The sequence below is a fragment of the Rattus norvegicus genome, chromosome 18 (assembly GCF_036323735.1).
Source record: "Rattus norvegicus strain BN/NHsdMcwi chromosome 18, GRCr8, whole genome shotgun sequence".
Lineage (NCBI taxonomy): Eukaryota > Metazoa > Chordata > Mammalia > Rodentia > Muridae > Rattus > Rattus norvegicus.
This window is the reverse complement of record NC_086036.1, coordinates 30,608,736-30,634,600: the sequence shown is the minus strand read 5'-3', so window position 1 is coordinate 30,634,600 and position 25,865 is coordinate 30,608,736. Positions and strand designations below refer to the sequence as shown.

Genomic DNA, 25,865 nt, shown 5'->3' with positions numbered 1-25,865 from the left:
TGTCTCAGGCTGCACAGGGCATGTTCTACACATGAGCACATCTGTGTATTTGTTGTCGGTGTACTTCAGACACTTGAAGAGCTTCCATTGAACTCTCACACTCCTAAACATTCAGAGCAAAGAGAATGGGAGTCCTGCCAAGGCATCTGTCTGTTGGATCTGAAGGTATGGGATTTCTCCATTTGTGTTGGGTAAAGTGGGAAACAGGTGCTGGCTTGCTCCTACACACACACTGGTCCTACAGAGTAGGGTTCTCAGAGACAGCCTGGAAAGTCTCAACGGGACAAGTTGGATATAGACTCAGCTTCATAAGGGACTGTGTGTGTCTCCTTAATTGTGACACTTCCCAGGACCCAGCAGGATGGTAGGCATAACATATACCATGTGCCAGCCAGAGTTCCGGTGGGCCCTAGTGACTCAACGGGCAGTTCTGTAGTGGTTTTACTTGTAAACCTTAAAAAGGAAAAGCACACGGGATATTGCGGTATCCCAGGAGAGCCCTTATATCCACAGGCACAAAGGGATAGGAAGAAGGGCTGGCCACCCACTGAAGTCATTCAGCAGGCAGGGAGCTGTCTACTCTCCACCTCCCTCTAGACTCTTGCTTTGTGCTTCCTATTGGCCTAGTCCAACAGGAATCCAGAGCCTCCCCAGTTACAAGGCGCTATATAGGGGCAAAGAGTGGGTCTAGAAGCAAACAAAAGAGTTCAGCTCTGCCCTCCAGGGTAATTTGCTGGTTGGTGGAGAAGCCTCCATCAAGGGTGTGAGGTTAACAGAGCAGTCATGTGGTATTTCTTTGGGTCATTGTGAGATATCCACCTACTGTATACTTGTGCTTCCTGTCTCATAACATTGCAGAATTGGCTTCCTAAATCTCCAGAACAAGGTAAGAACCTACAGGGCGAGCACTGTTGTCGTCCTCCTATTTTTAGATAAGAAAATTTAGTCAAGACGAGAGGTGGTGCACACCTTTAATTCCACACTTGGAAAGCAGAGGCAGGCAGATCCGTGAGTTTGAGGCCAGCCAGGGCTACACAGAGAAATCCTGTCTCAAAACACCAAAAAAGGAAAGAACAGAACAGAAAAGAAAATTTAGTGACCAAATATTTATGCAAGCCAGGGATGGCTGCTCATGTCCCCAGTCCCGGCAACAGGAAGATTGCTATTAGGATAGCCTACTCAAGTGGTTCTCAACCTCTGGGTCTCAACCCCTGTGGCAAACCTCTAGCTCCAAAAATATTTAAATTACAATTCATATAATAGTGGCAACATTATACTTATGAAATAGCAGTGAAAATAATTTTATGGTTGGGGGTGCTCACCATAACGTGAGGAACTACATTCAAGGGTCTTAGTGTTAGGAAGACTGAGAAGCACTGACTCGGGCTATAGACTAAAGCCCATGTCTCAGAAACTAAAAACAGAAAGAAAAGAAAAGAAAAGAAATATGTAATTGCCTTATAACCTACACTTACCAACGGAGATGAGAATTTAAGTTTCATTTAATTGCTGTCCAAGTTTTCACTATAAAAAAAAATAGATAGAAATTCTGAAACAAAAACATTGAACTTAAATTCAACCATAATAAATATCATATTTTCTCTCTAACTGTGTATCTATGTGTGTGTGTGTATGTTTGTATCTATCTATCTATCTATCTGTCTGTCTGTCTGTCTGTCTGTCTGTCTGTCTGTCTGTCTGTCTATCCATCCATCTATCTAAAGTCTGTCTGTCTGCCAGAGGCAGATACTTCCCTGGTTGTGGTTGGTAGGGGAGGTTCCAGAGGCCCCCAGAACAATACAGTTTCTTCCACTGCTCTTGGCTGTTCAGCAGAGCTAGGTGGTTAGACCACATTGTTGAAGACAGCTCGCACTCTAGTAGCAAGACATAGAGAACTCAGGCTGGAGCTGGAGTTCAAACTTCCCCCTACTGGCTAGCTTTCACCGCGCCTCAGAGCTGGAGAGATGGCTCAGTGGTCAAGAGGAACTGGGTTCAGCACCCACACGGTGGCTCACAACCATTCTTAACTCCAGTTCTAGGAGTCCTGACAGCATTTTCTGAACTTCATGGGGACCAGGCACACACATGGTGCACACACATATATGCAGGCAAAAATGCATATACATATAATAAGTAAATCTAAAAAATTCAAATAACAGCAATAAAAACAGTGCTGGGGGGGTTGGGGATTTAGCTCAGTGGTAGAGCACTTGCCTAGCAAGCGCAAGGCCCTGGGTTCGGTCCCCAGCTCCGAAAAGAAGAAAAAAGAAAAAAGAAAAAAAAAAAAAAAAAAAACCAGCGCTGGGATCCTAATGGCCCTCGTTTTTAGGATGTTCTTCTGACATTGTTAACTATACTGCAACGTATAGATCCCTCCTCTCAAGAATTTGGAATTAGATTATTATTTATTTACTTATGAGAATGAATGACAGGGTCTCACTGTGTAACTTTGAATGACTTGGTATTTATTATGTAGACTAAGGATGGCTTTGAACTCACAGGGATCTAACTGCCTCTTCCCCCTAAATGCCTGGATTAAAGGTGTACACCACCTTGCCCTACAGATAATTTTTCCCCCAGTGCTGGGCTGGAATACAGGACCCTGTGCATTCTAAGCAAGTGCTTTCTCATGAGCGACACACTGAAACTGGAACTAAGAGATGCAGGCTGGTCTCTGCTGCCTACCTACTGGAGGCAGTAAAGTTAAGCAAGGCAGCACGAGAGGCCAAGAGAAGACAGCTGTGTCCCGGCATTCTGGGAGAAAGTGCAACACCCTCCAGAAGTTTATTTCCTGAGGGACCCCAGTGTCCAAGAGCACATTTTTTTCCTTGCACCCTAGCCAGCCAGTTACAAGCCTCTGCCGACCTGGCACTCCCAGGCAGGGCTCAGGAGCAGCCAGCCAGTGGATAGGAATATTTTATCACAGATATCGTTCAAGCTGCTGGATAACCGTCCTTCACATCTGTCTGATTTCTGACTTTTCCTCCTGCACAATGCACAGCCCATGGTTCCTATCAACCTTCTTGCACTATAGCAAACTGAACATTTGGGAAGCTGCTCTCCCCAGCCTTCGCTTATCTTTGCCTCCCTGCCCTTTCCCAAGGTGAAGAGCATTAACTGCCTTGCTGTCTGAACCAGAGCAAGAGCCAAGGACAATTACGTTCATAGATATCTCTTGCCCATGCAAAGCAGTCTTAGACATAGGCTGGGCCACAGCCTGGCCTTGAGGCACGTTGGCTGCTCCAGCAAAGCACTCCCTAGAACCCATCAGGGACCATGGCTTTATTTCCCAGCAGAAAGACAGCTGGTACCGTTCTTCTCCTCTTCCGGGTTGCACTGGCCCTTATGATAAGTACTCTTCACTGTCAACTTGGCTGGTCTTAAAATTACCCAGGCACATCTCTGCGTGCCTGAGTCTTTATCTCAAGTCTCTAACTTCATGGCTTTGCAGTGGATAGGGAAATTCACCATCAGAGCCCGCTGCAGGGCGGAAGGGGCATGGTGCCATGCTAGAGAGTCACTATGCTGTGGGCATGGGAGAGGGGCTATTTCATAAGTGCATCAGATAAGACTTTACGGGGAACAGCCACTGAGCAAGCTTTGAAGAATGTCCTCTGCAGGGAACAGGGTCGAGTCCATGACAACCTAGCAACCATAGCTCATGGTGTGACAGGCAACACAGATCCTCATAGACGAGCCTCTTCATTTTCTTTTAGGAGGCAAGAATGAATGTCAGGGGACATTTTCTACTTCTTGTTTTGGTTTTCTGGGAAACGTTGAGAGGCCTTCTAGGGTACCAAAGCTAACAGCTAGGTCCACCAACAGACACTTCCCCCTTATCTCCTGTCCATGACAGAGACTGGGAGCAGGTGGTGAGCATGTGGCCTGCTTGCTATTTCTCAGTCCCTTCCTCCCGCCCCACAGTTGTCCAGGACACTTGTCATCTTCTGATAAACGATGCCTCCTTTGCTCCGGCTGTGATTCTGGCCAGGCCTCTGCACATGACAAAGAGTGGGGAGGATGGGGAGGGCGAGGGTAGTGGCGGCATATCAGAGAACTAGGAGACTCATCTCTATGTTGCTCTGACTACCCTGCTCTCTCTCTGCCTGGCCCCCTTCCTCTGTGTCGCTTACAAAAGTAGAGGCACAGGAAGTGACAAAGGACCCCAGCCTGTGGTCCAGGAAGACCAACATCCCTTTGTACTAGGCTAGAGCACCAAGAGGATTCCTGACAGACATCTTCAGCTGTGTTCACCTCTCACATCTGCCCTCAAGCTCAAAGGCCAGCATCCTCAGCATCCCCCCAGCATCCCGATCTGCCTGGGGTGAAGGAGGGGGGAACACTTCCTACCCTGGAGGGGAATTTCAGAATCAGCTCGTCACACTGACTACTCAATAGCAAACCAACTGCACGTTTAAAGAAGCTGATGGAATGTACGCAATTAATTAAAGGGCAAGACCAAGTGAGACTAAATACTGGAAACTAGGCACTGCAGTCCAAGTCTTTGCATGATCGGAAGGAAGAACCTCTCAATTTGATTGCAGAAAGCAATTTACTTCAATTAGCAGTGACATAAACAAGGTGATTGCTTAATAGAAGAACAGCATCCCTAAAACATAAACAGCCTCACATCCCTCCTCACTCCATCAGCAGCTCTGGTTGCCTTTCCTGGGACAGGTTTGATTAACCCTGTAGGAGCCACTCCCAAGACGATTGCTTCATATCCTAGCAAGGTTTTATAGGCCTCCTGACAACATTTGTTCTACATATTCAGTTTGCACGGGCAAGTCTGTGTGTGTGTGTGTGTGTGTGTGTGTGTGTGTGTGTGTGTGTGTGTGTGTATGTGTGTGTGTGTGTGTCCCTTGCCTTTTTGCTTGTTTGTTTTTAAGACATGGTTTTTCTGTATAGCCTTGGCTGTCCTGGAACTTGCTCTGCTGAGGCTGGCCTCGAACTCAGATCTTCCTGCCTCTACCTCCTGAGTGTTAGATTTAAAGGTGTATACCACCACTGTCTGTTTTCTTTTTCTTTTTTTTTTTAACTAAAAAAATGTTTAACTATATTGGAGCTAGAGAGATGGATGGCTCAGTAGTTAAGAATGCTGGCTTCTCTTCCAGACGACCCAGGTTCAGTCCCCAGCACCCACATGGTGGCTCACAACAAGCTGCAGTTACAGGAAGTCTGACATCCTCCTCAGGTCACTATGGGTACCAGGCACACATGTGGTGCACAGACATACATGCAGCTAAAGTACCCAAATATACAATATAAAATAAACTACATTTAAAAATAGACCTTAGGTCTGGTTAACGTCGGTATGCAATGTTTTTTGCTTTGAATAGCAGAGTTTTTTTTTAAGTTAGGTTTTATTTATGCATACATGAGGATACATATGTATGTATACATGAGGATGTGCATGTGCCCTGCACATGTGTGGCAGTCAGATAAGTGGCAGGGATATGTTTGTGCATCCCAAGGATTGAAGTAGGGTTGCCAAGCGCCTTACCTAGTGAGCCATTCCACTGGCATTTTCTTTTATCTTATTGCCTTCTGAGGCAGGTCTTGCTACTTGGCCATCCTAGAATTCAGTATATAATTTGAGCTGGCTTCAAACTCAAGAGATCCACCTGCCTCTGCCCCACAACTTCTGGGGTTGAATGTATGTGCCGCCATGCCTCGGCCTCTTATCTGTTTGTTCGAGACAGAGTCTTAGGTAGCTCAGGCTGGTCTCTGACTCCTTATTGTAGCCAAAGGTGACCTTGAAGCCCTGTTCTCCTGCCTCCATCTTCCAAGTGCTGTCATCACGTCCACGATAACCACTTTCGTGTTGCTGGGCAGGTATTGTCCCAAATGAGTGACATCCTTCTGCTCCATGACATTTTTTTTTTAAAGATTTATTTATTTTATGCATATGAGTACACTGCAGCTGTCCTCAGACACACCAGAAGAGGGCATCAGATCCCACCACAGATGGCTGTGAGCCACCATGTGGTTGCCGGGATCTGAACCCAGGACCTCTGGAAGAGCAGCCAGCACTCCCAACCACTGAGCCATCTCTCCAGCCCATGACATTTTTTAATGTCTTAAAATTACATTTATTTACTATGTTTGGGGCCGTGGGGCATGCACATGCCATGGTGTGAGTTTAGAACTCAGGGTGACAGTTCGAGGAAGTCAGTCATGGGGATTGAACTCAGGGATGGCAGGCTCAGCTTTACCCACTGAGCCATCGCCACAGCTCCTAGGACGTTTTGCAACTCTCTCCCCTGTAAACTTACTTTCCCCCCCTTTTCCGTGTGGAATTAACTTCTTGCCGTGCCCTATGGCTCATGTCAAATTCCCACTCTCGGTGGGACCCTCTTTCTTTCCCACCGTTCCAGCTCCTTTCTGCCTTCAGCCTAACCTTTGGCATAATCCAAGTCATGTGTTCATAGCTGATCTGCCCCCACCCCCAGAAGAATCTTCTCTTCTGGCTTAAACTCCCTCCAGAGGCCCCTTACTTTCCCCTGGTTGGCTATCCTTCTCCCCACCCTAAGAATGCAAAGTCCAGAGGCGGAAAAGATTGATGGAAATTCCTGTGCTCCCCACCTGGGAGGCTTTATGAGAGGATCCGGCCTCCTCACAGAAAGGCATTCCCTGCCTGAGACTGTGGGGAACAAACATTGTTTACAGAACTCTGTGCTGCATCCTGCCCACCTCCTGCAGCCAAACCCACCCCTGTCCAAGCTCCCCACACTGCCTGGTGGGTGGGTGATGGTCACTGGACGGAAGATTTGGCAATATAAGGTCACCAGGGGACGTTCCTCTGCTCAAGGAGAGGATGAGAGTCACGAGAAGTTTTGTTCGAGCACCCCAGCTTTGGGCTGTAGGAGATGCCCCTCTGGTGGGGGCTGATCAGCCTGCCCTGTCAGCACACTGGCTGGCTGGGATCCTCAGTTTCTTCATTATGCTCTCTCACGTCACCTTTAGGGCAAGGTCAAGTGTGGCCGCCTTCACAGTGCTGGTTCTGCTGTCTATTCCTGTGTGACTGGAATAGGTCTCTAAGCCCTCTGGCTGATAAAGAAACCCAGTGTCCGGTTGGGGATTTAGCTCAGCGGTAGAGCGCTTGCCTAGGAAGCGCAAGGCCCTGGGTTCGGTCCCCAGCTCTGGAAAAAAAAAAAAAAAAGAAACCCAGTGTCCACACTATGTTTGCAACATCTTTAAGATAAAGAGTGGGGACATGATCTGGAAGTGTAAAATATAGGGTTCACTAAGGAGAGGCTGTGTTTCTTAACTAGTGAATGATTTTAACATTCATCTAAAATAGGCGGGGAGGGGTTTCCTGGGCCCGGGAGACAGATAAGGAAACTGAGGCTCTCAGAGCAACTGCCTCCGGCTACTAAACAAGGAAATGGAAATTGTTTTCATTGTTTATGTTGAATGCATCCTGCCAGGATGTGGCAACGTGAGGCAAAGGCCTCATCCAAAGAGATAAAATCCTGGAGGATGGAGAGTGCTGGGGGAGGGGCCTCAGGCCGCAAGATGAAGATGAAGAGGGGCCAGAGATTAGGTCATGGGCGAAGGCTACAGAGAGTGGGTTTTATGACTTGGTTTTGAGCTGTAAAAAGAACGTATGAGAAGGGCAGCCTCTTCAGACACAGCTCTGGAAGCATGCAAAGGCATCCTGGAGAAGGAAGTTTGGTCTGTAGTGACGCTGGGACTGGGATGGGAGAATGCTGGGCATGGGAGAGGCAGTGGTGGTGTGTGTGTGTGGGTGGGGGGCAGGGACTGTTGGGTGTGGATGATGATGATTGAAGCTGCTTTGCAAATGGGTAATGCAAACTCCAGAGGTGCCCAGATCTGTAGATTTACAGCAACGACCCCTAGGAATGAAGAAAGCCCAGCATAGCCCAATGGAGAGGCCAGTCACAGAGATGAACGCCTCTTCTGCACCCAGTGGTTCTACATATAATAGAACACCTGGGGAGGTCCTGCTGGATCACGTGGATAGATGTGACCAGCTGTCCCTAAGAAGACTTATCTATGTCCTCCAAGAACTAGGAGGGAGACATTTTTAATTTGATCAGCTGTAGCCAGTCCTTCCTTTAATCATTCTCCAGGTTAGACAGTCATTCCCCATCCTGGGTGGGCCACATCCTTGAGTTTCCAGCCATATAGTTACCTTCTTAAGAAATGCCTTAAATGTAATCCAGGTCTGTGCCACAGGTACATCTCAGCTCCCTGGGAGGTAGAGACAGGAGGATCTCAAGTTCAAGGCCTGCCTGGTCTACGAGCGAGTTTAAGATTCACCTGGGGAAGTTAGTAGTACCCTATCTCAAAAGAAACAAAAAGTTAAGGGCTGGGGATATATGGGCAAGGCTAGGCTCAGAGATCCTAGTGATCACTGGGATTGAACATGGAGCCCCATTTGAGGTCACTGAGTGTTTTCCTAGGAGTGAAAGCATGGCTCCCTCCATGAGGTTTCCCCTGCCTTTTCTAAAATAGAAGTTCTGCTTCTCTGTGACTGTCTGGCTACACAGGGGATTCTCCATCCACAGGCGCTGTCAGATAAACCTACAACTACCCACTGGTGACTCTGACTCACTTTTGGGTCTGCTGTCGCCAATATGATTCTGTACCTATTTCCCCGCTAGACTCACAGTACCCCTCCAGGCCTTGGGAATCGGCCAGCCCTTCCCCCCTTCTGTCACCTCTTTAGAGTTGTAGAGCTGTCATCTTGTTCCCTATGAAACCCAGAGCTTCCATTCTCACCACCCAAATCACATCACTGAGGTCAAAGGCAAGGAAGCCAGAGCTCTTCTTGCTAAAATGATAACGCCCAAAGAACGGTTGCAGGCACGTCTGTCTGGGAGGGGACTGAGTCCCAACACTGGTCAGAGCTGTCAAGACTGTTGATGTTCACAACCTATGGGTTTGCTGGAGTCTTTTCCAGAGCACTATCCCTCATCCCACTTCCAAAATGGATCTCTTCAGCAGGGAATCCAGCTTCCTCAGCCCAGTGCCTGACAGTTCCAAGTTACCCACACGGCTAGCCTGCCTCCTCTGAGTTCAAGCCAAAGTAACACCAGCAATAGGGTTTTTCCCTTTCATCTTTTCTTTCCTTCTTTCCTTCTTGTATTGACAGAGTCCCATGTCACTCAGGCTGGCTTCGAATTCACTGTGGAGCTAAGGGTGGCCTTGAACCGATCCTCCTGCCTCGTTTCTCAGTGTGGAGATTACAGGTGTGCACGACGACATCTGGTTTTGGCTTTGCGCATGTCAGGCACGCACTCTACCAGTGAGCTACATCCCTAGTCCCGAAGGGACACTTTCATATTTCAGTGCTGTGCCTTGTCTCTCAAAGCTTAGTTTCTTTACCTGTATGGGCGCTGCCAGAGCCCTCAGCCCACAGGACTGTCATCGGATCAAGTTCAGCAAGGATCATGGTTATTTCGAGTATCATGTGAGCCATTTACTAGAGCAGAAGCTTTGTGGGGGATCATCACGTTTAATCTCCCTAAGGACTCCATGAGGAAGGCTGTCAACACCCCTTATTTTAGAGGTGAGACAAGCAACTCACGTCATGGCCCAGGGCCACATGGGGCTGGGATGAAGACCCCACTACCCTATGGTCCCCTGGACTTACGCAGCTCCTCCATGAATGTGGCTTGAAGCCTGGGAGGCAAAAGTGCCCAGCTGTCCTGGCAGAAACAAAGATATTCTAGAAAGACACCTCTCTTCCGCTAGATTACTGAAACAAGGCTTGGACTAGTATCAGCCAGAGGGAAAAGGTTCTGATCACGAGTTGGACTACTTTACAGGAAAGATGAGCCAGAGTCAACAATGATGGGTGGGGCTTAGAGATAAATACCTCTCATGAACATAACAGGACCCCGAAAATTGATTTGGGGGGATTACTGGACTCCTTGGTTCCTCTTCTCATTGTGGAGATGGAATAAATCTCCCTTTTCTGATGTTCACGGTTACTTGTTTACTTTATTAGCCTATTAAGGACAAGTGGCTGAGCCCAACTGGTTAGGGGCTGCCAGGGCTCAGGCTTGGTCCTAACCACTCCAGTAACAATATGGCTTATTGACTAGCTGGGAGCTTCCAGCCTGAGGCTCCCTTAGCCCTGACTGTTCTCCAGAATGGGCCTGGGAACCACCCAGCAGTCAGACCTTCTGAACCTGCTCCGTTCCAAGTCTCACATCTGCGTTCTTGCAAAAGTGCAGATTAGAACAGACCATGACTGGAAAGCCCGCCTTTTCCATGCTTTTCCTCCACAGCCCCATCAGTCCCAGTGGTCAGCCAGAGCTCAGGCCTGGGCAAACATTCAGAGCCTCCGTGGAGAAGCCGAATGGCTGATTACCACGCTGCCTAATTTTGTTCTTCCTGTTTCTTTTATCTGACCTGTCAGATATCAGGCTGAATCAATACATCAGGAACTGGGAGGTAGCTCCAGGTACCATTGGGACAAGGAGGACTGGATTCCAAAGAAAATGATAGTATGAGGTCACTCATTATAATATTTAGCTCCCAGAAGAAACCACGGTGAGCCCTATCCAAACCACAGACAGCTTTGGCAGCGGCGCTATCCTCTGACAGTTACATAAGCTTTGCAGGGAAATAAATACCAACTCATCTCGAAGGAATTTTAAGGGGTAATAAACCTTAACCAGTCTGTGCAGAGAAGGTTCCCTTCCGAGGGCGGGACTGCGGTTTGAGAGAGGAAAGAACTGAGCCCTAGGGCTCTGGGGCAGGCTTGGGAGGCAGACCTTGTGCGCCAGGCTGAGCAAGTTCCTCAGAGATGCTAATTCCGCAGGCTCGGAGTCCCCTGCCCAGCCTCTCCTCACACACGCTAAGCAAAACAGTACTTTTGTTGTACCTGTGTCCTCCATTCTAACTCATACATTGTCAGGGTCTGTTCTCTGATCCTGTAGAAACTGAGTTTCCCACTGCTGGAGGTGTTCAAGCATATTTAAATGTAGAATACTGGCTTTAAGGAGAGGCTGCTTCTAAGGTTTCACTGTTACCTCACGAGCTCCAAGGCAGAGGAATCTGCCTTTACCACCGAAACAAAAGGCAGGATAGTCGATTGCAGCCAGCGCCTGTTACTTCACACTAGCTAGGTGCAAATGACAGTCACTTCTGCCTACTTCCAGATTGCTGGGATAACTAGATACACTGCAGGTGTGCAAAAATCGCCTTGCAGATTGCAGCAAGCCAGGCGCTACGCGGGGATGGTGGCCCTCTGCCTGCCATGTTAGGAGAGGTAGTCAGCTTAACTGGTCATCCCGGGATGCTCTCTTCCACAGCCTCTTTTCTAGGGGAACGACATCAAGTATGCTATGAGTAGGGCTGTAGATCCCAGAGCCAGGCTCCTGCATCCTTGATATTCTGAGCAGCATTTTCTTTTCTTTTAAAATTTGTTTTGTTTTGGAGACAGAGTCTCAAACAGGGATGGTGTAACCCCTGCTTGGCTGTCCTGGAACTCACCCTGTAGACCAGGCTGGTTTCAAATTCACAGAATTCTGCCTGCCTTTGCTCCGTGAGTGCTAGGATTAAAGGCTTGTGCTGTATACCTGGATGTTTTTTTAAAATTACATTTAGTGTGTGTTTGTGCCTTTGTGTATGTGTGTGTGTGTGTGGTGTATATGTGTGTATGTGTGTGTGGTGTGTATGTGTGTGTTTGGTGTGTATGTGTGTGTATGTGTAGTGTGTATGTGTAGTGTGTATGTGTGTGATATGTATGTGTGTGTGTGGTATGTGTGTGTGGTATGTGTGTGTATGTGTATGTGTGTGATATGTATGTGTGTGTGGTATGTGTGTGTGGTATGTGTGTGTGTATGTGTATGTGTGTGATATGTATGTGTGTGTGTGGTATGTGTGTGTGTATGTGTGTATGGTATGTATGTGTTGTGTGTTGTGTATGTGTGTATATATGTGTGTGTGTATGTGTGTGTGTGGTGTGTATATGTGTGTGGTGTATATGTGTGTGTATGTGTGTGTGATATGTGTATGTGGTATGTGTGTGTGTGGTATGTATGTGTGTATGTGTATGTGGTATGTATATGTGTGTGTGGTGTGTATGTGTGTGTATATGTGTGTATATATGAGTGTGGTGTGTATATGTGTGTGTGGTGTGTGTGTATATGTATGTGTGTGGTGTATATGTGTGTGTATGTGTGTGGTGTGTATGTGTGTGTGTCTGTGTGTGTGTGTGCCTGTGTGTGTTTGTGGGGGAGGAGGAGCATGCACATGTCATAGTACATATTGAGAGCTCATAGGGCAACCTGCAGGAGTTAGTTCAGTCCTACTGTGTGAATCCAGGAATTGAAGGAGGATGCTCGAGCTTAGCAGTTGGCACCTTTACTGGCTGAGTCATCTTTTCTGAGTCATTTTACTCACTGTGCCTCACTCTCTTTACTTGATATATGCATAATAGCCGTGCCTATCTTAGTTCTCCAGAGAACGCGGCCAGGCACAAAGCTATCGCTATATAATGTGTTGCTAATTATTAATGTATTAGCTAGCCGATCAACTTACTTTCTTCTAGTCACTGATTCAAATTAAGGAATACAATACAAGTAGATTCTCTTTCTTTCCAAGATTTATGTTTAGTTTATGTGTATGTGAACCGTTTGTGTTTAAGAGCCCCTGGAGGCCAGGAGAGGGTGCAAAATCCCCTGGAACTGGACACCTACAGGCAGTTTTGAGCTGCCTGCTGTAGGTGCTAGCAGTCTAATCCAGCTCCTTCTTTGCAAGAACAGTAAACACCAGCCACTAAGTCATCTTCCCAGACCCAAGATAGGCAGATTATGTGGAGGACAAGAAAGGCATGGAGGACCATTTACTGAGCACTTGCTGTCCTGTGTACTGCGTTGTTCATACTAGTATTCCATCTAATCTGGTCACGGGGCCTTTGAGGAATCAGAGTCAGCAGTCCTGTGCTATAGGAGAGGAACCTGAGCCTCCGTAAGACTCATCCCAGAAGGAAGAGTGGATCCTTACTGACATCAGCATTTAGACAGAATCGGTCTGGCACAGACCCTGTTTTCTTAAGCTTATTTGAGGCTTGAGGCATTATCTACAACTCTGAAAGATGCAATGGGGTTAGATACTGGTGACTTGAGTCTCTGCGGTGACACACTGAAGGCAAATGAAGTCATGAACACAGTGAGCGACCCTGGAGCCACAGTTCAGAGTTTGGCCGTTGCAGATATGAGGCCTGTGCTTTTTGAGGAGGAGGTAAAGGAAGGCTGAGGTGGTCCATGCCTATAATCCCCGCACTGGAGAGGCTGAAGCAGGGGGATACGTAGTTCAAGGCTAGCCTGGGATACATAGTAAGATGGTTTAAAAAACATAGCTGAGAAGAAGGGCAGCTTTTAAGTCCAAAGTATTTGGAAACAAATGTCATGTCTGAGGGGACTGTCAAGTTCAAGGGAGACTGAGTCTTCTTACCCCTGCAGTGGTGTAGACAGTGAAGATTATACTCCCAGAGATAGGGGTCTAGGGGTAGGGGTAGGCAAAACACACACACACACACACACACACACACACACACACACCAACCAAACAACAACAAAAAACACTAAGGAGCAAATCTGCCTGCTCTGCTCAGGCCAAGCCCAGCACAGAGGTACTGAGTAACTGGGATCTCTGAGCAACTACCTGGGTGACCATAGCAACTTCAGGTTAAGTCATTCAGAGACCCCATAGGCTACAGAAGGAGTGCAGAGCTCAGCAGTCACATTCCCAGCACTGGGCCTGTGGCACCCAGATTCCCTGCTTTCTGTCCACTAGCAAGAGCTCTCAGAGCCTCTAATGAAGATGGGAAGTCCCAGGGTTCCTACTGACTGACTCCATCCATGGGACAAAAGCTCAACTCTTTCTCTAGACTTCCACTTGTTCCCCAAACACAGCAGGCTAAGAGTGCTCTAGAAAGGCTGGGGAGTCCCGCCATGCCTAGTGCTCACTTGGAGATCTGAGATGCGGGTGCTGAAGGGCACAGCAGGGAGAGAGCAGAAGCCAAGACAAAACTTGGGAGAGAATGGAAACCTCTGGGAAATCCTGCAAGGATGTAATGTGAAGTCTAGCCTTTCCACTACCAGTGGACCAGTAGGTTCTGCGTTAGCTCTGAGGAAGAGCTCTAGGTCAGCAACCAGGAGGCTCCTGGTCCAAGTGTGTTGGGACCTGTTAGCCCACCCAAGCAAGGCACTTGTCCCTCAACCTCCCCCATGTTGCAGACAGGCAGCTGGCAGCTTGTTTTATGAACATCCAAAATCCATAAGGAACCACAAAACCGCACTGCAGACAGCCAATTGCGAAGGATGCCAAGGCTGGGGTGCGGCCTAATCCTCCTCCCACGGTGAGGCCCACCAGGAAGTCTACTCTCTGGGAAGCAGGGCTGGGCATCTGTGTTCTCTCTGCCAGGCTTTGCTGATTTCCCATTTCTGTGGGCTGTGAGCAGCTGCTTTCTCCCAGTGCACACTTGAAGACAGGGAAGGGAAGTAGCTGGTGACCTAGTTCCCAAGGTCAATAAGGAACAAGGCTGCTTGGGATCTTCTCTGTAAGCTTTCCAGTGTCTGTCGCAAACTTCTCACAAGGGGAAGAAATCAGAAGCTTGGGGAACCTGGGAGCTGGAAGAAGGTACTGGAGGAGGTGACTTTTTTTTTTTTTTTTTTTTTTTTTTTTTTTTTTTTTTTGAGACAGGATTTTTCTGTGTAGCCTTGGCTGTCGGTTTGTAGACCAGGCTGGCCTTGAACTCATAGATCTACCTGCCTCTGCCTCCCAAGCTGGGATTAAAGGTATCACCACCAGCATCTCAGTACCATGTAAACCAAACATGACAGTATACTCATGTAATCCCAGCACTCAGGAATTAGAGTGTCTTAGTTTCTTTTCCTATTGCTACAATGAAAATACTCTGACAAGCCAGGCACAGTGGCAAACACCTTTAATGAAAGTACCTGGGAGGCAGAGTCAGGCAGATTTTTCTAAGTTCAAGACCAGCCAGGCCTACATAGCAAGTTCTAAGACATCAGGCCTACATATTTATCTATCTTTGTATACATAGAGAGATAGATAAATAGATATGTATATAGATGCATATATGTATCTCTCTATTTTTAGATACATAGATATGGATGTGTTGATAGATAGAAGTTAATCTTTTGCTTTTTGTTTTTCCAAGCCAGAGTTTTTCTGTGTAGCTCTGGCTGTCCTGGAACTCGATTTGTAGACCAGACTGGCCTTGACTTCACAAGGATCTACCTGCCTCTGCTTCCTGAGTGCTGGGATTAAGGCATGCACCACTACTCTCCCCCAGCGAATAGGTTAGTTCTAACTAACTGTTGAGGTTAGGGATACCTCAACAACAGGATAGATAAAACCTGCCAGCAAGAGTGAGTAGAAACAGGCAAAAAGCCAAGTTCCTTCCTCCATATCTGTTTATCGGGGCTGCCACCAGTTGTAGTCCAGATGTACGGTCTTCTTTCATCAAATAATCTGATTAAGAAATCCTTCACAGACATGCCCAGAAGCCTGAGTTTTTGTTGACTCCACAAGATATGGTCTGGTTGATAACCAAGGTCTGCCACACACAGCAAGTTAAGATAGGGGATAATTCTGGTTCACAGTTGAGGTTAGTCCATCACAGTGGGGACATCACAGTGTCAGGATCAAGGGAACTGTCTGTATCACAACCATAATAATGAAGCAGTAGTTTTAGCAGCACCATAGGGACTAGTCAACCTTCTTGCTACTGATCAGCAGACTCAGATCTCTGCCACCACCCAGCATCCTGAGAGAGGCTTAAATCACATATCCCTAGGCCAGAAAAAGAGCAAATCAGAATTCCAAGCTCTAAGCCAGGCCTGGCAGCTCACACCTTTAATCCCAGGAGGCAGAGGCAGGTAGATCTCTAAGTTTGAGGCCAGCCTGGTCTATGGAACAAGTTCTATGACAGCCAGGGCTACACAGAGCAACCCTGTCTCGAAAAACAAAAAAATAAGTAAACAAATGAATGAAGCAAAATTCCAAACACAGTTTCCATTGGATGTTTAGTTTCACATCTTAAATTGGGGGCCGTCTGTCTTACTAGTAAAGGAATGCTAGGTGAACCTTTGGCCTTAATACAGAGCCCTGAAACACCTACTTCCTTGCTTATTCTGAGAAGATGAAAACTGAGGGCCCTCACCCAGAGGGAAAGCAGTGCGGACGTGAGGAGAGACTAACAGAGAAGGGCATTTTCTTTCCTTTCTTTTTTAATGTTTACTTTCAATTGTTATTAAATATAGATAAGCTCATGGTCCTCTTGGCCCCTTTCTCTGGCTACCATCCCTTTCCAGAAGTGACCATAGGTGGTGTTTATCTCTCTAAGCTTGTCTGTGCAAGCACGTTCTCATGTGTATACAGATGAAACTGATTTTTATAGACGCATGTTTCCTTCCCCTCCCATCCCCCATCCCCCCAGTAGGTCCTGGAAACCATCAGCACCCCTGGCTTCACAAGGCATCAGTTTAGGAAGTGCTGGATCCCATCTCCAGATGTCTCTTGCCTCTGTGGAGCCAGCTGGAGTGAGCCAAGGCATGGCCGTGCAACAAGTGGTCCTGCTTATAGCTGCTGTTCCGCTGCCTGCAACCTCCTACCTTCCACCTGGCCAGGGAGGGAGGAAGCTCAGTAATGAAGGGGGTGCCTTCGGGGCATGCATCCCAACGAGATGCAGCTGAGAAAGGCAGGCTAGGAGTGCATGCACCCCGGCTGGTTCTTGCTTGCTTTTACTTTATATATCCTCTCCCTCTGTGTGACCAGTGGGCCTCAAGTTCCAGCACCAGGTAAAGAACACAATGGTGTGACTGGAGAGACCGGAGTTCCCTTTTGGGTCTTGGTAACAGAGGGACCTAAAACTGGGCTCAAAAGGATGATCAAAGAGCATTTTAAGTTTGGATGAAAAATAACGGGGCTTCTGGTGAGGAGGGGGATGGGAAAGAGGAAACCGGTCAAACCTTTTGAATTAGGGTCAGAGGAGACCAACGGTGTTCAGCAGTGGAGGTTGGCAAGCAGCTGCACATTGAACTCAGGGGTGAGGACTTCAGAGAAAAAGAAAGTCCTGGGGCTGGGGATTTAGCTCAGTGGTAGAGCGCTTACCTAGGAAGCGCAAGGCCCTGGGTTCGGTCCCCAGCTCCGAAAAAAAAGAACCAAAAAAAAAAAAAAAAAAGAAAAAAAAGGAAGTCCAGGGTGTCAGAGAAAGCTTATCTTATACTCATGGTAGGTATCAGAAAGGAGAGAAAAACAGAAAGTTACTTTTTTTGAGTTAGAGCTCAAAAAAGTGGATGGGCTCGGCACTGATAATGCCTGACACTCTCAGCACTGATATATGCCAGCCAGACACTGTAGGCATAACATTAAGAGACAGGCTTCTGGGAAGTATAGCATCTCATTAAAGGACAATTATTCCAACCATCTCCTTAGTGTATCCTCGGGTGAATTAGCCTTTCTGAGGGGTGGTCTCCTGCTTAGTGATCGATTGGTGAGCCCAGATGGATTGACACATGAGGGTGGGGACAGTATCATGTTCTAATCTTTTCAGCTGATCAGAATGGCAGGCCTCCACCAGGGTCACTGGTAGAACTGATTCCACTCTTTGACCAAGAGGAAGAAGCTCTGAAGGTCAACTGAGCCCTAATGTTTCCATATTTTCATATGATATTTTAAGCCCTAAGGCGAGGTTGTGATGCTTCTCCTTCTAGTGTTACCAGGGAAACAGGCAAGGACCACCACCAAGTGTGAAGGAGGGGGCTCATCTTAAATGGCTTTGGAGCCTTTCACATCCTCATGGAGCAGAAACCTAATGAGAACTCTGACATTCTTCCTCAATGGTTGAAATCCTAAAACTATTTAGGAGATTATCTGAAGTTGGAGTGTAGAAGGCTTTAGGATTTCTCTCCTCACTGACTTTCGGGGTTGGAGTTCAGGGAACTCAGATGCAGTGCAGCGTTGAGGGAACAAGGGGATGAGGTTAAGGCCACAGTTGAGTGTGCATGGTCCAGAGGTGAATTATGTCACTGCTAAGATTTTAGTAGATAAATCCCGAACAGACACTGGAGCCCCACACACTTCTGGCGTCTGCGCTCTCTGCTCAGGATAGAATGATAGAGTCTCCAGCTTCTGGGGGAAACAAGGAGTTACTGCTTTCATGGTCACTGCCATGAACTGCCTGACCAGCTGTCACCTGCTGTTTCGGTCAACAGCCTTCCGACCAGCTCCCACAGTTATACGACAAACACACACATGTATGCTGGCTCCCCTTCTGTAATAGAACTGTTCAAAAATATTGGTAAACTCTTTGAGGGAAACCAATAGAAGAATCTGTCTACTAGTTTTTTTCCTTCTGCCTCATGCTTATCCAGCCTCCTCCTCTTCCTCCTGTTCCTCCTCCTCCTCCCCCCTCCTCTCCCTCCTCCCCCCTCCTTCCCCTCCTTCTCCTTCCTCTTGGAGCTGAGGACCGAACGCAGAGCCTACCCTCAGTTCTACCACTGAGCTAAATCCCCAACCCCCTTAGCCAGCATTCTTATGCAACCCAGGCCCAGCCGTCCAGGGCTGGCACTGCCCACAGTATGCTGGGTCCTCCCCATCAATCATTGATAAGACAATACCCCACAGACACAGCCAAAGACCAACCTCATCCAGGCAATTCTGCAATTGAGGTTTCCTCATCCAACTCTAGGCTGTGTCAAGTTGACAGCCAAAGCTAACCAGGAGACAAGGGCTTTGTCACTGAGCCATAGCCCCACCCCTCACTTTTTTCTTAGTCCTTCTATTGAAATCACACTGAAGGGCCAGTGAGTTGGCTCAGCCAGTAGGGATGCTGTGGCCAAGCCCATCAACCTGAGTTTGATTCCCCAGGATCCACATGGCAGGAGGAGTCAACTGACTCCTGCTAATTGTCCTCCGATCCCCACCTGAGCACTGCGGTTCCTGTATGTCCCCTCTCGCATAATTCAAAATAATTGTATGAGTATAATAAAGTTCTTGTTTGTTTGTTTGCTTTCCAGAAAGAAAGCTAAACTGAAGAGGTAGCTCAGTGGCTAAGACTTAGGTTTGATTCCCAGCAACCCCCTCATGTAGCCTGTAATTCCAGGGGATTCACCAAGCTCTTTGGCACCAGGCACACATGTAATATGATATATATGCAGTCAAAGCATTCATACACATGGAGAGGAGAAGAGGGGAAAAAAGCTGGTAACTCAAAAGGTTTGCAAATTTCACATTTCAGTAGAAAGGTCCACCTCACCACCTTTGCCTAGAACCAGTATCAGTAGATATCGGATCACATACATGAACTTTTAAGTCTTCTCCAGCAATGAGAACAGTTGACAGCATTAGGATAAGCAAACGCCTTCCTGAGGCTCACCAGTGTGGTTTGTACAAACACATACTCAGTGTGAGAATTCTCAGGCTGCACAGTGTACCTAAAAAACCATAAGGCATGGTGTGGTGGTGGCACAGGTCTGCCATGTCAACAACACTTAGGAACCTGACACCAGCCTGGACTACATAACAGGACCTGCCCTGTCTAGCAGGGTTCCAGGTATTGTCCTAACTGGGGCAGCAGAGGAAGGAAGAAAAGGTAGACACACAGACACAGAAAAGCTGGGATCTGCTGGGCTGGGCTCTCTGGTGAAGAAGCGTAGCATTGGGAAACATTGCTACTTAAGGTCAAAATCTTCCGTGTCAGGATAACTCCCCTGACTGAGCTCGACACAAAATGGAGGACTTGCTTTTCCAGTGAGGCTTCCTTATCTGGGGAAACTCAACCCCCACACTCTGCCTGAGGAATGCCACATAATTCTTGGCGAAATCACAGGTTCTCCATGCAAATGAGCTATCTCCAGAACTTTAAACCCCAACCAATGAGCATTTGACCCTAAGAAGAACCGTTTCCCACTTTCCAAGGTTTTATAGTCCTCGTTCATCCCAATAGAGTGTATAAGCTCTTTTGTTGACTAGCATCTAAGGAAGCTGTTTTAAAAAGAGCCGTAACACTGAAATCTTCTGAAGAGACCTCCTCTTCCCGTCATTCACTGCGGGACCACGATGGACCCCGGAACGCGGCTCTGTTCCATCCTTCTCTGCTTGGCGTACAGGAGCGCCTAGAGACCCCAAGGGAAGAAGTGAAGAAGGGAACCATACTGTAGGATCCGGAAGCCATCGTGTTTATTCCATACAGTTGAACAAAGAGGCAGGGTTATTACAGACAGATAAGCAAGGAGTGGGGGTTATTATTTACAAATAAGCCAAAAAGTGGGATTATTTTACTACGCAGTTAAACAAGGAGACAGGGTTATTATGTTTTTGGTTGTGAGCCTAGCTTTTAACTGCTGGGGTCATCTCTCCAGCCTCATTATTATATACAGCTGGACAAGGAGGCAGGGTTATTACACATATAAACAAGGAGTAGAGTTATTCTACCCAGCAGAACACTGGGGCAGGTTTAGCTAATCTCTGTAGGAGCTATATAATCAGGAGGGGAGCACTCTTCAGGTCTTAAACAGCCTGGGGGAGAGAGAAATCTATTGTGAACATTTTCTGCACACACTGACAATATTCACACCAGGACCACGAGGGAAGGCTTTGCCATTTCCTTCTAGAGCACTGGGGTTCATGACATGGCCTTACCCAGGCCAACAATACACATTCACTAAGGACAGTTTTCACTCCCTACAAAGACCTTATTAAAAAGAAGAAAAGAGGAGAGAGATGGCTCAGGGGTTAAGAGCACTGGCTGTTCTTCCACAGGACCTGGGTTCAATTCCCAGCATCCACATGGCAACTCACAACTGTCTGTAACTCCAGTTTCCAGGGTTCTGATGCCTTTACATGGACAAATGTGCAGGCAAAACTACCAGTGCACATGAAATAAAAATAAATAAAATATAGAAGAAGAAGAAGAAGAAGAAGAAGAAGAAGAAGAAGAAGAAGAAGAAGAAGAAGAAGAAGAAGAAGAAGAAGGGGTTGGGGATTTAGTTCAGTGGTAGAATGCTTGCCCTGGGTCCTCAGCTCCGAAAATAAATAAATAAATAAATAAATAAATAAATAAATAATAGAAGAAAGAATAAAGAAAGTAAAAGAAACCAAAGGAAGAAAGGAAGGAAGAACTAGGACACAGAAAGCGTGGCCAATCGATCCCATTTCTGGTCCCATGTCTTCCCTGCCTCATCGTGACACGATTATATTTCCATCTTTTGGGCTTGAGCTTGACTTGCATTAGCTAATTAGAATTCCCAGCTGTGAAGTGACCTGAACTCGAGACACCATTAGATAGCTGAAGTTTTTCTGCTCTTTTTTCCCCATGAAAACAGTATGCGGGAGCCACTTGCTCATCCAGGAGCTATGAGAGATGTGCAGCGCAGACCTGGACTAAACCTACAGCCTGCAGCCAAGATCTAAGAGGCCAGCCCAGCTCCTTGGACCCCAGTTGGCCAGACAGTTCAGCATCATACGTTACCTTTAGTCATCGTCGTTCTTTGGTCTCCTTCAGTTTCAAACCGTTCTGGACTGTTCTGCAGCCTGCAAGAGTCTGGCTCCTTTGACCATGGAAGGCCGGTAGGTCCGCACAGGGTTTGGCCCTCTGATTAGATTCTGGCTGTGCATCATTCAAAAGCATTTCAGGGAAGGGGCGCTGCTTTTCACGGCCTCCGGGCATTGGCATGTGCGTTTATTCACCCTGTTGCTAATGAGGTTCACTCTGGTCACCTGATTAGAGTCAGGTCTGTCACACCCCACTGTAAAGTTACTCTTTACTCTTGAAAATTTGGGGGCATATGGGGAGGGGAACAGGTACTTGAAACCATGTAAGTATTTATTTATATTAGTGCAGAGTTATGATTTTCTTTTTACTATTATACACAAACTGATTATATGTGGATGTGTGTACAACTGAAAACATGTATGCACAATCACATGTATGTAGTGCCTGCAGAGGCAGGAAGGGGCTCCTCTATTATTGGAGTTGCAGGATCTGCTGCCTAGTGTGGGTCCTGAGAATTGAACCTCTGTTCAAGCTACAGGTTAAGACCATTGGGCTGAAGGCATGCATGGCTCTGTGGTAGAGAATTTGCCTGCTTCCTGTGTAACGAGCTCTGAGTTCCATCCCTGGCATTGCAAAGCCAAAGGAAGGTATTAATGGCATTGCTTCCTTTGGTATTCAAATTGTCACAGCTTTGACCAGTGGACAGACTTTTGGTGGCTTCAGCAGTGGCATGAACCCGTTTCCATTATTTACTTATTTTTATCACACCTGTGTTCTCTGACACAATAGAATTTCCCTTGTTCCTTTTGTACTTGTATGCCATATTATAGCAATCAGTCATTTCTCCTGGGCACTATGGTTCCTGAGACTGTAAAACAAGAAGCCAAGATCTGGGAGGTGTGTCATGTGCTAGTAAAAGTGCCTCTATGCCCAGGCCATCTGTGTAAGGAGCTGGCAAGCATTTATAGTTTGCCTATGTGTTTCTCTGTTTTTCTGTACCTGCGTGGGGCTTAAAAGCCATGAGTTCTGATAACTTCCCATTCTAACCCAGTTGCTACCTCTCTCCACAACTGTAACTTCCTCCCCTGATAATGATGTTCAGTTCCCATTAGTTCCCACATAGTCATTTGTTTGATCCCTTTCCCCATCATCATCAGTGTGACCTCATCCCTCTCCCTCACCACCTGACTTCCCATCCAAGCCCATCCCTCTATGTGCTCAGATTCCGACTTGTCAAAGCAGGCTCTCCCGGTGTAGATATACCTACCATCTTTACTTCAGTCCCTGAGAGTCAAGTCCAGGTCTGTGATCCCCATGGACTCTTGACCAAGCCATCTCAGTCAGTCAGTGGGTTCTCCAGTGGCAGAGTGAGGATTAAAAAGAAAGAGAAAATTAGACAACACTGTAGCATGACCCTCAGTCAGTTCCGAGGCTGAAAGGCAAATTTATTTTTTTTCCTAGTCTCCTTTTATACTCTTTTAATTGCATGCAAGTAGTAAGGTAAATTCTAAGTTAAGGGAACAAGCAAGACAATAAACACAAATAGCCAAGGAACAAGCAAGGCAATAAACAAAGTCCCATGACCACTGTTTCTAAGGGCTTGTCAGGATGACCAAGATTATCTGAGCCTACTTCCCTGTCCTAGGCCAAAGTCATACTCTTGCCTGAAGCCTACTTCTTTGTTCTAGCCTGAAATCAGATTCCTGCCTGAAGCCTACTTCCTTGTCCTGGCTCAATGTCAAATTCTTGCCAAGCAGCCCCAAAAGCTCTCCACAGACTCTTTTCCCTCCTACCTCGGCTCTTCCTGCCTACGTGACAGTGCTACCCCACATCAATGGGACATTTCACGCACCCTCCAAGGTACTGCATCCTTGCTCTTCTAATGATGTCATGCCTTTGCATTCTCCTCCTCACTACGAGCATCTTGTCTATGTTGACACTCTCCTAACTCCACCCATCCAATGCCTGCTCTGGACTATGGGAGCTCTCCTCACGGGCAGTTGTCTCTGTCCTACTGATTTGGGGACCAATTAGTTCAGAAAGGGATGGGAAGTCAGTGGGAAGAGGGGCACAGCTATGGTGGCCAGCTGGAGACTGAGCTGCAGGTGTCATGGGTAGAAGGGAGAGCAGCCGAGGGGGCTACAGAATCTGTCTGAGCGAGGTAATGAAGACTCGGTAGCAGTGGTTTGTGGAGGTGAAAGGTGTTTCATTCATGCATCCGGAAGGTAGAGCAGATGCTGTGTGCTCGTGAACTTGGGAATTCAGTACAAGGATCGTTTATGGTTCTTGCTTAGTCAAGGTCTGAGGTTACAAGTAGAAAGCCACCCAGATGAACAGAATTAAAATAGATGAACCAAAAGAGAGTCAGGTTCTCTCTCAGAACCCACAGGAGGACCTCACGGAAGGCAAAAGCCAGGATCTGGGGCCTGGATAGACCTCCTCATCATCATCCATATTCCTCCCACCCCACCCCCACCGTCCCAGGCCACACGGACAATCACGAATACTGTTTCCTGCATATGCTCCACATTTTCTCTCAGTGGATCTTCTGTGTTCCAAGTATGTGGTAGAAGATGGCAATGAGGAGTAAGAGCTCCTATTCAGAAGACTGGTAGAGAAAAAGAAGAACCAAGATGGAGGCTGGGAAGGTCGACCCAGATCTGTGTGGCTTTAAATGGCCACAGGTCTGTGAATATTTCATAAGGGATGGATTTTTATAGGACAATTTGTCTTATCCAGGTGGGCAGTTTATATCAATATCAATTGGCTCCAAGTTTATTGTGTAGATGTTTTGTGGGGTGAGAAGTTACTGATATAAATCTGATTGATAAATTATAAGAAAGAAAAAGAAAAAGAAAACAAAAGACTGGTAGAAATTGAGTGTCTGACCAGTTTCAAATGTCTAAAAGAACAAATCTGAAATGTCTAGTGTCTTAGAGTTTTATTACTGTGGAGAGACCCAATGACTACGGCAACTCTTATAAAGGAAGACATTAAATTGGTGCTGGCTTACAGTTTCAGAGGTTCAGTCCATTATCATCATGGCAGGAAGCATGGCAGCTACAGCAGATATGGCGCTGAAGGAGCTGAGAGTTCTACACCTTGATCCACAGGCAGCAGGAGGAGACTTTGTGCCACACTGGGAACAGCCTGAGCATATGTAAGACTCCAGAGTCCTCGCCTACAGTGACACACTTCCTTCAACAAGGCTGTAACTACTCCAACAAGGCCACACTTCCTAATAGTGCCACTCCCTATAGGCCAAGTAGTCAAACACATGAGTCTGTGGGGCCATACCTATTTAAATCACCACACCCAGAGGCAGGAGCCTACCTTTGTAACCAAGAGGCAGGGAGACATAACCTGAACTTGGTTCTTGGACCTTTCTTGATAGGAATGAGGAAGTTGATGGATTGGCCAGAAAGGTTACCTTTTAAAATGCTCTACCTATCACAGCAGAGGTAGCTAAGAAGTTCTTCAAGAGGACCAGGGTTTGATTCTCACCTCCCACATAGAAGCTCACATAGTCTATAATTCTAATTTCAGGGGATCTAATGCTTTTTTTTTCTGGCCTCCTGAGGCACCAGGCTTATAAAACCCTCATAAACAGAAAATAAATAAAATAAATAAAAACTACTATTCACAGATGGTCAGACGGTTATGGATGGTTGTAAGCTGCCATGGAGGTGCTGAGAACTGAACTCAGGTCCTTTGCAAAAGTAAACAAGTGCTCTTAACTGCTGTGCCATCTCTCTGGCCCATTCACCTTTTATACAAGGATTTATAAACACAAAGCTGTAATGTACACAGGTACAGACACCATGTCCTCAAAGCTAATACACAACGTCTGAATGAAACAAACCTAAGAAGAAAACTCAAGAGAGCAAGACCTCATGGCTGAAGCACCCACAACTTCCGGAAATGGTTTGAGTTTCATTTACCCCAGGCTGTAATCCGAAGAACTCAATTCACAGGGCAGAGGCTGTGTGGGGAGGTGTTTGGTAACTGTAGTAGGAAAGGCAGGCCAGGGAAAGGCCCCTGGGCTACAGTGTCCACTTACTTTACAAGCACTGTGCTCTGCAGGGCCATGGATACCACACCACTGATTTATGACCTGTGCAGTCAGAAGTTTGACCTCTGTGGCTTTGTTTTTGTAATACCATTTTGAACAAACTGGCTTTTTGCCTCCCTCATCTAGGTCAGCTAGAGAGGGGTAAATGGCCCAAGACGTCTTTTCCAGGTAAGCAAGATTTTGTTGTCTTCTCTAGCTCATTTTGGAGTCCTCCCAACCCATGCTCTCCTTTCTGTTTTGAGGTTGACTTAAGTCAACACAACCTATGTGGTACTGCGTTTGAGA

At 46.9% G+C, this 25,865-nt stretch overlaps 1 long non-coding RNA gene across 2 annotated transcripts; it reads left to right on the top strand.

Moving 5' to 3' along the window:
- LOC120098127 (uncharacterized) lies at positions 1 to 25,865 on the top strand. Of its 2 annotated transcripts, none has more exons than XR_005496129.2 (3): positions 1 to 165; positions 21,339 to 21,582; positions 25,707 to 25,865. It is a non-coding gene; the product is annotated as an uncharacterized LOC120098127 (long non-coding RNA). The 2 variants fall into 2 exon arrangements; XR_005496128.2 differs by lacking the exon at positions 1 to 165 and adding an exon at positions 7,095 to 7,677.